This window comes from Grus americana, chromosome 1 (assembly GCF_028858705.1).
Source record: "Grus americana isolate bGruAme1 chromosome 1, bGruAme1.mat, whole genome shotgun sequence".
Lineage (NCBI taxonomy): Eukaryota > Metazoa > Chordata > Aves > Gruiformes > Gruidae > Grus > Grus americana.
In genome coordinates, this window is record NC_072852.1 from 14,994,235 (window position 1) to 15,006,887 (window position 12,653).

A 12,653-nucleotide genomic window follows, 5' to 3' on the forward strand; every position below is an offset into this window, starting at 1 on the left:
CCTGAAATTTCTCCCGAGTGAGATAAACTGGGCTACAGCAAAACACAGGTCATGCTTAAAAAGGCATCTGTTAGTTGTGCTGTGGAATTTGGAAACAGCCACATTTTCAACCCATCTGCTTCTCTAGGAAAAATTACTTTGTTACCCAGATGTATAATTAGATATAAAGGGGAAGTTTAGGATTAATATCCTCCTAGCTTTTACTAGTCTCACCAGGGAAACAACAGAAGTCCTGTTTGAAACTAAGGAAGGACAAAAAGCACTAAAACCGGCCCAGAACTGCACAGGATTTGGACGAAAGGCTTTCAGGGCTACAGGCGGAGGTCTGGCTGGGGAGCGGCAGAACCAGCCACTCTTCATCACTGCCCTGGAGCGACGGACGACCTTCACCCACAGCAGCACATGTGTCAGTGTGCTGCCGGCCCTGCCAGACAGACCGACCCGCTTGGATTAACCGGTTTAAACTGGGTATTTGAAATAAGCTGCAGGAACTTTCCTGGAGGGGAGTAGCGAGTCCCCGCAGCACCTGCCCTGACTTGACAGCAGATCTGAGGGCATCCCTGGCATCGCAGCCGTGACGAACAGCTGAGAAGGGGTCACAGCTTCGCGGGGCACTGACGGAAAACGCAGCAGACAGGGCGGCACTCCGCAGGGAGCGGTGCCAGCCGGAGGTTTCCATTCCCACCCCAGCTGTCACTGTCCTGCCAGAGGTCACTGAGATCCAACCCAGCTCCTGCCGCTCGCTCTTCCCTGGCCGGCCACCGAATGAACAAAAACAGGGAGCTGCACCATGGGATGGGAGGAAGTGGCACACTCCGGTGAGGCAGCGAGGACGACCCACCAACAGAGCCCCGGAGGAGCTGCGACAGCCCAGAGGTGATGTCTGCCTGCAGCCCAAGAAATGCCCGAATCTGTTTTCACTTTAAGCCAGTGTTACAGTCTGGACTGGACTGGGATTTATATGTATTTTATGTGGCCTACACCACCCACTGTGCCTCATAGGAGATGACAGTTCCTGCCACAAGTGGTTTACAGCCTCAGAGCGACTGCAGCTGCCCAAAGACCAGGGCGAAGCCTGCTTGCCTCTTTTTTTTGTGACTCTTCCCATGGATGGCCAGATCCCTTGGTGGTTTCTACATCCCTTCCCTGCCTTGGGGCAACATCAGCTTTCTATACAGGCTGAAAAGGCTTCACACACTTTCTCTGGAGTCTGAAGCAGCTTTACAAATCTCAGAGCTGTGCAAAGGTACAGGAAACATTCTGCTGGCTGCTGCCACCACCCAGGATGAGGGGTGGCCGTCTGTGAAGCCAACCAAGCTAGAGGTGGTGGCAGCAACATCCAGAAGGAAGCCTGGAGGAGGGGGGAACCTACTGGCCACCAAATCTTGCAACATCTCTGCTGAGGACACCTCATTTTCTCAGGTTTCCTGCTTGTGTCCTGCTGTCACTGGTCTGTACAATTCCACAAATTAAAAGTTGGGATTTTTTTCAGGTGAATCTAAGGGAGTTAGGAACACTGCTCCCGAGAGCATCACTTCCCAGCCCAGGACTGTACCTGCAGACAATGATCACTCTGCGCGCACGCGGAGGCATGCTGCAGCCTGCTGACACGTTCCTCTGTAGCTGCTGTAGGACAGGAGTACATTAGTGCATACCAGAAAAAAACAGCATTGAAGAAAAGACATGTGATAGATGGATGTGGCACACAAAATAAAGTTTGGGGTCATCCAAAGAAGATGGACAGGATGGAAGGCAGGTAGAGCATGTACAGCATATTCCTTACTACCTTCTTGTGATGTTCAACAAATTACAAAGGTACCAAACCAACGCTGGGTTCAGACTACATCTCACCAGGAACTGACACGTTACAAACCACAAGGTAAAAAATCAAACACAACAGCCTCACCTTCTTGATAAAAAGAGTGAGAGTGGTTTCCTTATATCTAATCCGCTGATAAGGGAGGAGATACATGGACTGGGACAGCAGAGCTGGAAACTGTTTCGGAGGAAGTAATATAATCCAAAGCCCTCTATATTTTTAACCTTCTCAGCCCTGCCCCCTCATAAAGCAGGCACTTCAGCACACGGCGCTTCTGTTAATTGAATGCCCTCTTAAATGCAAACGAGGAAAGCCACGCTAAAGTCTCTCAAGACTCCAGATAAGATTTGCAGCTGGTATAAATAAGTGAAAAGTCACTACAGCCAGAGTAATTGCTCTGTTCCTCCCTCTCCTGTCGCTGCAATCTCTGAACTTGACCCTACATTTCCATACTCCTACGAGGAGTGGAGCGCAGCGTGGAGCATGTTGCTGCAGTCCCTCCTCCCTGCCTCCCGCCTCAGCCTGCCCTGGCTGTGCCGCAGCTCCAGCCCCGGCCCTTCCCCTGGGACACCGGCATGTCGAGCGGGCTGGAGGGAAAAAGCCGGGGAGCGCCTCGGATGGGCGGGGAGGCCTGAGTTCCTGTCATTTCCTCTGTGATTACTTCAACATTTTTCAGTAAAAGTCTTTACAGGATGGGTTGGGCTGTTTTATCAGAGCCAGATTTTGGCAGACCAGTTTTCAGTCCGGTCCTTTTCACCGTGCGGCCCCTAGCCAGAGCTTGCAGGCCTTACCTCCCCAAGACCAAACCAGCCTTGCCCGACCGGCGGGCAGATTTAGCCTTGCTGCCTGAGGCAGGAGGGACTGCCGACCCTCCCTGCAGGACAGGCTTTTGCTTTCATTTAAGAAATAACACTTAGATCTTGCCTGCTGACCTGCGGTTCTGATGGTGCAAACGTAAGTCTCCAGGTCTCTTGCTTGACAAGGGTAGGTTTATTCCTTCATAAGCAACGAGAAGAAGGCACTTGAAACTTTCCAACCAGACCTTTGCTTTCCCAATCTTTCTCTTTTCAGCCTCACATTTTAAACTGAAGAACAGCTTGCAAAGTGAGCAGGAAACAACAGCTCCTTCCTGCTGCACAGCCCTGGCCCCAGCGCAGGGAGCTGGCCTGCTCCAGGGCTGGGTTTGGGTGTCAGCCAGCGCTGACCAGCATCCCCCTCTGAGCTGCTGTCGCTCTCCGGTTCCCATTAAAGGTAAGTAAACGACTGGGAGACAGGTTATCCCAGCTGCTCTGTGGCAGCTGAGATAGATCATATTTTTTGTTCAATCTTTTCTAGATCCTCTACATTTCAAATACTGTTCAGATTTTCTGGACATTTTGTGTGACACATGACAGCACAGAGTAGAAATAATGATCTCAATTTGGGATGGTTTTAGATACAATCTTTTGGGGAAGAACCCTAGCTTTTAAGGATGACGTTACTATTGGCTTGTGCGGTGGGTTGACCCTGGCTGGAGGCTGCTCCATCACTGCTCAGCTGGACAGGAAGAGAAAATACAAGGAAAGGCTCGTGGGTCAAGATAAGGACAGAGAGAGATCACTCACCAGTTACCGTCATGGGCAAAACAGACTCGACTTGGGGAAAAAAAATAGTTTAATTTATTACCAATCAAAATCAGACTAGGATAATGAGAAATAAAGCCAAATCTTAAAACACCTCCCCCCACCTCTCCCTTCTTCCTGGGCTCAACTTCACTCCCCATTTCTCTGCCTCCTCCCCGCCAGCGGCACAGGGGGACGGGGAATGGGGGTTGTGGTCAGTTCATCTCACGGTGTCTCTGCCGCTCTTTCCTCCTCAGGGGGAGGACTCCTCACACTCTGCCCCTGCTCCAGCCTGGGGTCCCTCTCACAGGAGACAGTCCTCCACCAACTTCTCCAATGTGAGTCCTTCCCATGAGCTGCAGTTCTTCACGAACTGCTCCAGTGTGGGTCCCTTCCATGGGGTGCAGTCCTTCAGGAACAGACTGGTCCAGTGTGGGTCCCCCATGGGGTCACAAGTCCTGCCAGCAAACCTGCTCCAGCGTGGGCTCCTCTCTCCATGGGGCCACAGGCCCTGCCAGGAGCCTGCTCCAGCGCAGGCTTCCCATGGGGTCACAGCCTCCTTCAGGTGCATCCACCTGCTCTGGAGTAGGGTCCTCCATGGGCTACAGGTGGATATCTGCTCCACCACCAACCTCCATGGACTGCAGGGGGACAGCCTGCCTCACCATTGTCTTCTCCAGGGGCTGCAGGGGAATCTCTGCTCGGGCGCCTGGAGCTCCTCCTGCCCCTCCTTCTGCACTGGCCTTGGTGTCTGCAGAGTTGTTCCTCTCACAGCTTCTCACTCCTCTCTCTGGCTGCGGTTGCTCTTGTGCAGCAACATTTCCCCCTTCTTAACTCTTATCCCAGGGGCACTACCACCATCACTGATGGGCTTGGCCTTGGCCAGCAGCAGGTCCGTCTTGGAGCCAGCTGGCATTGGCTCTGTTGGACATGGGGGAAGCTTCTAGCAGCTTCTCACAGAAGCCACCCCTGTAGCCCTCCCGCTACCAAAACCTTGCCACAAAAACCCAACACAGGTTGTTATTTTCACTTGAAAGCACCAGACATCAAATATTCTGAATTCATCCTATCTGACTGATGGAGCCCTCTACACATTTGGGAAACAAAACTGAAGATGACATTTAGAAAAAAAGTTAAGTAATTCAGTTAGATATATGCATTGTGCTGATGAACAAAGATAATTTCTTGATGTGCAGGCATGAATGAGATGGATGAGAAGTTTTCAGCTGTGCTGGGTTTTAGGTGAGCTCTGGCACCCAAGCAAATGTGCAGATGTAGAGGGTCTATCCCATAGGGAGACAGAATCTGTTAGGGCAAGGGAAGGTGCTGTGCCAAAGACTGACTCTATCAAAGAGCATTTGTTTGAAGAGAAATATAATAATAAAGAAATCAGAAGGGTTCCAACTGTTTTCAAACAGAAAAAATAAAATTACTCAGAGGAGAACTCAAACAGCAGAGGATTAGAGGATTAGTCAGCATGAGGGAGGGAGGATGGAGGGATGATGTCGAATGGCAGGACTGTGGGGCAAAAGAGATTTTTAACTTCTATTGTGCATGTACATCAAAGGTCCCTACTTTCTGCTCCTATGTAAGACACATAAAACGGTGTGTCCTGGGTGAAGACAGTGGAGTTGAGCCACATCCCCTCTCCCTCCCTGGCTCTTGCAGCCCCATTGCTATTTTCTACCACCTTGCTGGATGCTCCTTATCATGGCTTTTACAGAGCCCACGTGGGAGAGCAGTGTTTAGCACTTTGATATTTTCTGGGCTTTTCCCTGCTCAAGGGTGTCCTGTTTGTGAGGATGCCAGAACTCCTTCTGCTGTTCTGCCCATAACCCGCCACCTGAAGGGTCTGGCTTTCTGCCTGGACAGCTGCAAAGAATTAGCCCAGCTGAGGTTCAGTCACACAGGGGAGGAATGCAGAAAAGCCTTTTTTTTTTGCCATTCAGTCCATTTGAGCTTCAAGAAACTCTGGAATTAAACCCCTAAGTGTTGAAATTGACTGTAGGGTCAGTGCTGCCTGTGGCAATCTTGGTTTCACTGGTGCAGATCTGCATCAGTGTCCTGAGAAGCCCTAATTTTTATTTTTTCCTTGCATCCCATCCTTGGGATGTCTTTGGTGGTTCCTATTAATGTAAATAATTTGCCCAAAACCTAAAGTGTCTTTTTTCCATTACAAAAGACTTTAGGTATTCTTTCAAAGGAATAACTTGTTTGTTTCAGATGGTTTTGCATGAGTTTTTCCCAATGTCAAGCTGAGCAGTATTTTGTGTGTAAAATTTTCCTTTCTACTTCATTTTCTGGTTGTACTGGTAGTCACAGATTTTAAGTATTTGTTTAGACTAAAGCATTTTAGAAAGTACATTTCCCATTCATCTTCTGATTGATGGTCTTTGTCTTTCACAATGCTCCCAAGAGTTGTAACAATTCAATGCTGGCCTTGAAGACTTCTGACATGTTCAAACATTCAGGAGTTCCAGAAAAAAGTCAAATTATCAATCATTCCCCACTGAAACGAGAGGCTTCTTAAATAATTTCTATAGCATTATGCTTAATACCATACCTGGAAAGGGCCTCAAAAAGTATCCCAGCCCCCCATTTTCTCCAAGACAGGGTCAGCCATGGATTCCAGATATGTTAAGCTCTTAGCCAGTTCCAGCAAGGTTAATTACTTGCTCATGACCAAGTCAGAAAGTATCTCTCCCTGGACAAAGTGGTGAAATATTTATTTCTTGCCCTGTTACTGATTATTTTTAGTAGTTCTCATGTTTCATTTTCAGAGTGGACGGGAATTGGTTCGAGGTGGACTGAATTATTCCTGCATACAAAGGGGTTCGATTTCACGTTTGGCAGGAAGCGATGTAAACTGGAAAAAGAAACCTACTTGCAGGCAGAGGAAAACACAACCTTTGCTACTTCTTTCAATGTCTTCTTCAATATTGACCAACGTGGACACCTCCACCCTCCCATGGTCTGTCCCTTTGCCTACCCAGCATGGCACTAACCCGGGGCACTCTTGTCCCCCTCCTGGGGTCTTCCCAGGCCAGGACTAAAACCAATACAAACCTAGCTCTGAGGATCATCGCTGTTATTAATACCACAGAATAAAAGCAAGGGAAGATGTACCAGACAGTGGAGAGGATGGGGAGAAGTGCATATCCTTATACTGTCACAGGGAAAGTCTTTGTAGTGTTCCCACTCCTACTTTGCCATCCTCCTGGTGACTGCATCCACCCTGACTCAAATAATCCACAAACAGAAAACATAAACCCCTTTGTAGTAGTCTGTCGCTTTACAGGAAATAAATAATGGCACAATTACTTAGTAATACCTCGTAGAAGTCATGCTAATTGCTTTCGCTGAAGTTCAAGGTTCCCTTATCAAACCTGCCAGACTGAAATAACTGAAAGTCTATAAACCAGTAAATAATTAGCTTTGAAAATCTCCTTCTTGCACCTCCTGGTGCCCCTTTTGCCCGCAGCGGGGAATGGTTAGAAATGCACAGTTGAGCAGGAACTCACAGGATTTCTGCCAAGAACTTGTTTGCTCTTTGTGCCTCCTTGATGCCCGCTTTAAATCAATTTAACACTTAAAAATTAAGTTCATAAAAAACACTTGACAGAGAGCGGGGGCTGGAGGGTGGACACCCCCCCCAGCCAGGCTGGGCTCCTGCTACAGCAGGAACGGGGGCTGCCATGGCAAGGGGGCAGCAACCAGCCCCCCAACCCCATTCTGGGTAGGTTTTTTTTGTAACACCTTTGCATATTTATTCTTCTTTGCAGGAAGGTGCCAAAGGGCTGGTACTCAGGTGAGAGTTCCCGTCTGAAGGAACCACCACCACCCTCTGATGTGCTGTGGTCAGGTCCTGCGAGGACCTGCTGCAAGATGCTCTCCTGCCCGAGAAACATCTGCCTTCTCCTGCTCCCCTCTGTGGTTTAATTAAAGCATTTTACCAATTTCTGCTTGGCAGCTTCACACTGTAGGAGGTCCATCAGCTCCAAGATCTTGCCTTAGGAGCGCAGCCACTTCAGGTGTTTGCCTGGGCATCAGGGCCCACCCCTTGTTTACTTTTACCAGCTCTAACACGCTTTAACCCACAAAACCTCCTTAACGAAGCTGCGCATTCTCAGCAAACCCAGCTCAAGACCATGCTTTCCAATCATCTCGTTCTCTGACAGAGCCCCAGCGCCCGCCTGCAAGCGTGTTTATTTACACAAGAGATGCTGGTCCTCAGAAGATTTCTTAGTCCCGCCTCAAAACAGTTGCTGCAAAGGTGCGGCTGAGGGAGGCAGATGGGGTTTTGCCGCTGGCGAGCAGTTCATGTGTTAACGTAGGCCATGCAGCCACAGGTACCCCGACCTCTCGCACCCTGTCAGCCTGTGCGGGTCAGCCACGACAGGTTTATCAATACAGAGGGAAAGCTGAAATGCAACCACCCCGTTGCCTGTCAGTAATGCAGAAATATGCTTAATGAGTGGCTTTCATCAACCATCCAGGCCTGTCTTACAGCTTGTCCCACCGGCAGCTGGAGACAGGACAGCAGTCCCTACGTGGGGCCCTCCTCCTTCCCGAAAGCTTTCCCTTCCCTCCCAGGAGTCGTTCAGTAGCAGGGGCCTCCTGCAGCAACCCAGCGTCATGGGGTAACGCTGATGTGTCTGGGCGTTGTTGTGATTCCTGCAACGGTCACCCTGCTTCCTCACACCTCCTCCTTTGCTACTACACTACGCCGAAGCACCTGGGACCCAGAGAGGTGTCTGGGGGCAGGGGACACTCTGCTCCCACACGGCAGCAGAGCATCCCTGAACCCCAAGATCTGGGAAGGGGGGCATGGCACATGCTAATTCCCAAATCTTACCCCAGTTGTGACTGGCAGACCATCTTTGCTAGGAACCACTGTGCTGGTATAGATGGCTTGGCTCCACTCCCCAGGAAAGCTCCCTGATGCTGTTTAGTTTGACACAGGACGTTTGTCCACCCAAATTTACCTCCCTACCGGACTGTGAAGCCTACAGAGATGAGGTTTGACCCTGAATTCTGTGGGAGCTGACCCTGTTAATTCACTGTCCTTAACACACAGAAAACATTCCCATGGAGGTATGGTATTTCTGGATTTCTAGGTCTTAAAAAAATCCAATTTAATCAATCAGTGTGACCAAACTTGCCTTCCCATAAGATATTTTTTAATATATAAAGCAGCCCACCTGGCTTTCTCCACATTTGGAACAAAAGAGGTTTTGTCCTCAGCTGACCTATAAAGCATGCTATTAACTTACACCTTGCTTTGTTTCCCCAGAAACCAATCGCTGGGAACACAGAGTTGCCACAGCAGACCAGAGAGTGGCCCATGGCACCCTGCGTTCCCTCTGGGCGCTGCTCCATCCCTTGGGTAGCTCCCCACACGCCTGACTTTGCTTTCAGAAGGAGTATCACCCTGCAGAAAGCAGTTACCCTTTAGGAAAGTCTGGTTTTAATTGAGGCATGATTAATCCTTTGAAATAAGGCACAAGTGTTAGTCGACGGGTCTTCTAGAAAAATCCTCTACACAAGCTATTTCTATTTTACTTCGAATGGTAGCAGAATACGTTCAAAGCACTGAATCCTGAAAGACTGCAATGCTTAACAATGGGTTGAATTATTAAATATATTAATAGTTGTTTAATCACTTATTATAAATTTTAAAAGAAGTGCTTTAAAAGACTGAAATTTAAAAAATAGTCGAAGCCTGTAAGAAGGGCCAAGTCTTCACTGTCTTGCATACTGCATACTTTTAATACTAAAAGATGCTGCCATATCAGTATGAAACATCCTTTCTGTATCCTAGTGATAGCACAGGTATAAAGATGAAGGGAATTAAGGTCACTGAAACAGCACAACTCCCTTGTCTCCACACAGCTTTTCATCCCGTGTGCTAACTGCGCTTTGCATAGGGCTGATATGTTTTTTCTGAAAAACTTCTGAGGGAAGTTATTTTAATAAACAGGTTTAATTTTTAATAAGGATGCTAAGAAGTTTGTTAAATGCTGTGGGCAGGCAAACTGATGGCATGAAATCTGAGAAAACACATATATAAACCAAATATCCCCTGGTATTACAGAAGGGGGAGAGGAGTGATTTCAGTAGGATTTGGGCAAAACCCTCAATTATTAAAAAAGCACCAAATGACTAACGCTGACTCACTGCCTTGGCGTGATGTAGGTAGGTTTCCTACTGTTATTTATAGTTGTGTTCTGGTCTGGTTATGACATGCTGACAGTTGATGAGTAGTTTGAAATGTGTTAGCCTGGGGTCCAATAGTTCTTTTGTGCCATTCAGTGTCCTACAAAACAGAGATCTTCTTTTTTATTTTTTAATTTCCCCCCTGTAACTCAAAATTCAGCCGCTCATTTTCCTCCTGCAGCCCCACGTAACCCACATAGTCCCTATAATTTGGCTTGCCAGCACTAGTTCAACGTATAGATCTCTTTCCCTGTTAGCTGATGTGTCCGGCCTCCTCCTGGCTACGTGCCGCAGGGAGGGCCTCTCCCTTACCCCTGCCAGGAGCAGGAACCCTGCTGAAGCACAGAGTGTGTCCTGTCTTGTCTTGCAAATCCACAACCAAGTTTCAGGACACTTCGTTTGGAAAGGAGGTGCTTTGGCTTGCGTTTCTAAAAGTGGTGAAGTACTTTAGGAGCTACTTTTGTGCCTAAATCCCACTGATTTTTTAAAGGAATTAGGTGCTTGCATAGTTTTTCAGATCTATGGCCCTCATCCAACATAAAAAAGCGGCTATTTTGGCACTACAGGATATCCAGTTTGCATAAGAAGACTTAGTAAGAGCAATGGTATGTTTTGCTTCATCTTAAGGAGCATAATAAGGTATTTATACGAGAATGAATTAGTTGGTTAAAATGGAGACAAAAAAATGGAATTGTATATTAAAGTACAATATTATACAAAGAATTTTATCTAAACAGGATGCAGAGAAAGGGCACCAGAGCTGTGCCTAGACTGGGTGGAAATGGATGCTCAGACCTGCATGGTATGTGGCCAAAGCGTCCCCCTTTGGGCCAATGTGCCTGGGCTTCCTCCCCTCCAGAGCCAGGAGAGACGGAGGGCAACAGTTAGCACAAGCGCAGCTCATTTACTGCAGGGAGTCAAAAGCTGCAACTGGAAGCTGGGAAGTGCTTGGAGTTGCAGCACATATCTTGGTATGACAGAATATGGGAAAAATCAGTGAAACTGAAGACAAGCCAATTGCAAATGGCAGGTTTGGAAGAGCAGAGGAGGGCGACACCTTTAGCTAACCTACAAACTCCTTGTCAATAGCTATCCTTGAGATTTAGGATCTAAAACATTACTGGATAGGTAAGTGGGTAATGAGGATGTCTGACATTTTTTAGACAGGATTGAAGAATTGCTAGAGATATAAACCACCATGCTTCAGAGCCCAGTCCCTAAATGCTCAGAGGCAGAATTCAAGATTATTTCATATTTGTCCTCTGAGGAGCTTCTTAAACCTTCTTCTGAAACAGCTGGTACTGGCTGCTCAATCTCATGTGTTGGGTTGGATTTTAATCTCCACTTGAGATTACAGGAACTCCTGTGAATTGATTGAACAAATTCTGACCCAATAGTTAAGGCAAACAATAAGCTAGATAAAAAGGCAGAAAGAACAGCCCATTTTCTGCCAAAAAGAGTGGTGCACTACAGCTTCAGGGGACATCATCCTGCCAGATACAGACATTGAAACTTTGTGCTTTTATCTGCACAAAACACATTCAGCCCTAATGCATCTTTGAATGAAAAAAGGTCCGCTTGCTCTGCCACAGCAGGGGCAAACAGGATTCATTGATTGATTGATTGAATTAAGCATCATTGCTTCAAATAGGTGCTTTTCTGTGTTTGGGAATTGGTTTCAAGGTCATTTAGCAACTGGCAGTGTCACATATAGAAGATAAAGAGCTCAGCCCAAGAGCAGGGAAGGCAGTATCTTTCCCTTGGCAGCAGATTAACCAAGAAAATGCTAATATAAAGCGATGACACACTGCCCTCCTGAATATGCAGATGAGCCTACATCACGTTTGGATATGGAAAGTGCAGTGCTGTTATCAGAACAACGTGACCCCACCATTTTATTAATTTAGGTGAATTAAGGTCATGTAGCCATGGAGAGGAAAGGCCAGGACAAAATGTATTGACAATAAAATATGTCTAGTATATTGTGGGCAATTTCAGCTGAGTCACTTGGACAATAATGGAGTAAATCCCAGCATTGTGAAGAGTAATCCCACCTACATATTTTGGAACTATTCCAGTTTGCTTAGCACTTTCCATGAGGCATTTAGCAGGGATGCCCTTTCACCATTTTGCTACATCAATCTTCTGCTTGTGTGGTTTCTGTCAGTTCCCAGACCATAAATTTTAAGCCTCAAATGTTACATTGGTGCTATAGTTTGTTTCCCTGAGTTTTTCATGCAAGATTTCATAATTATGGTGGTATTTAACACTGTAAAAATCTCTTAATAGTCTTGGGGGGAAATTCAAGTCTTTATAACTTGCCGCAGAAAGTTGTATTACTTGTACGGTTTATAAACTTACTTCCTCTAACTCCTAATTCCACTACCCAGAGGGTAAGATACAAGGGTTAATCTAAACCTTTAGTTTTACTGCATGCTATCTTGCACCATTTGAGAAGGTCTAGCTATACACATTGCTGGCTGATGGACCCTGCCATAATTTAGCTCCTTATTGTCTGTCTGACCTTATTAAACAACATGTCTTGTTTACATTCTGTTGGAGCACAGTTCTCATGTGAAGCCTTTATAACTCAATTGCCTGTCAGATGAGATTCATTTGCTCCTCATCTTGGAAACAGACTCCCCACATAAATTAGATCTACCTGGATCCTAATGAAATTATAACAAAAGTTGGCATGCAGTTTCTCTCATTTTCTTTTCAATGATAAATGTCATAGAAAAATAAGCTTTTAGGCAATTGCTTTTACTCACAGTTGACTTGTGAGAATAAGAGAAAAAGCTTTTTTTTTTTTCTTTAGCAAACTGTTAAAAATCCAGATTTGTGTTACAAAACTCAAGATAATTTTATCTTACCTAGTCTTATGGTACCTGAAATTCATTGTCTCCTCTCTTGTCCAGTATGACAAGAGAAATTTAGAGCTGTTTAGTTTAAATTCAACAAAGATGGAATATATTCTACTCAAAGTCCCGTTACTGACCTCAGTATTGTGACAGTGT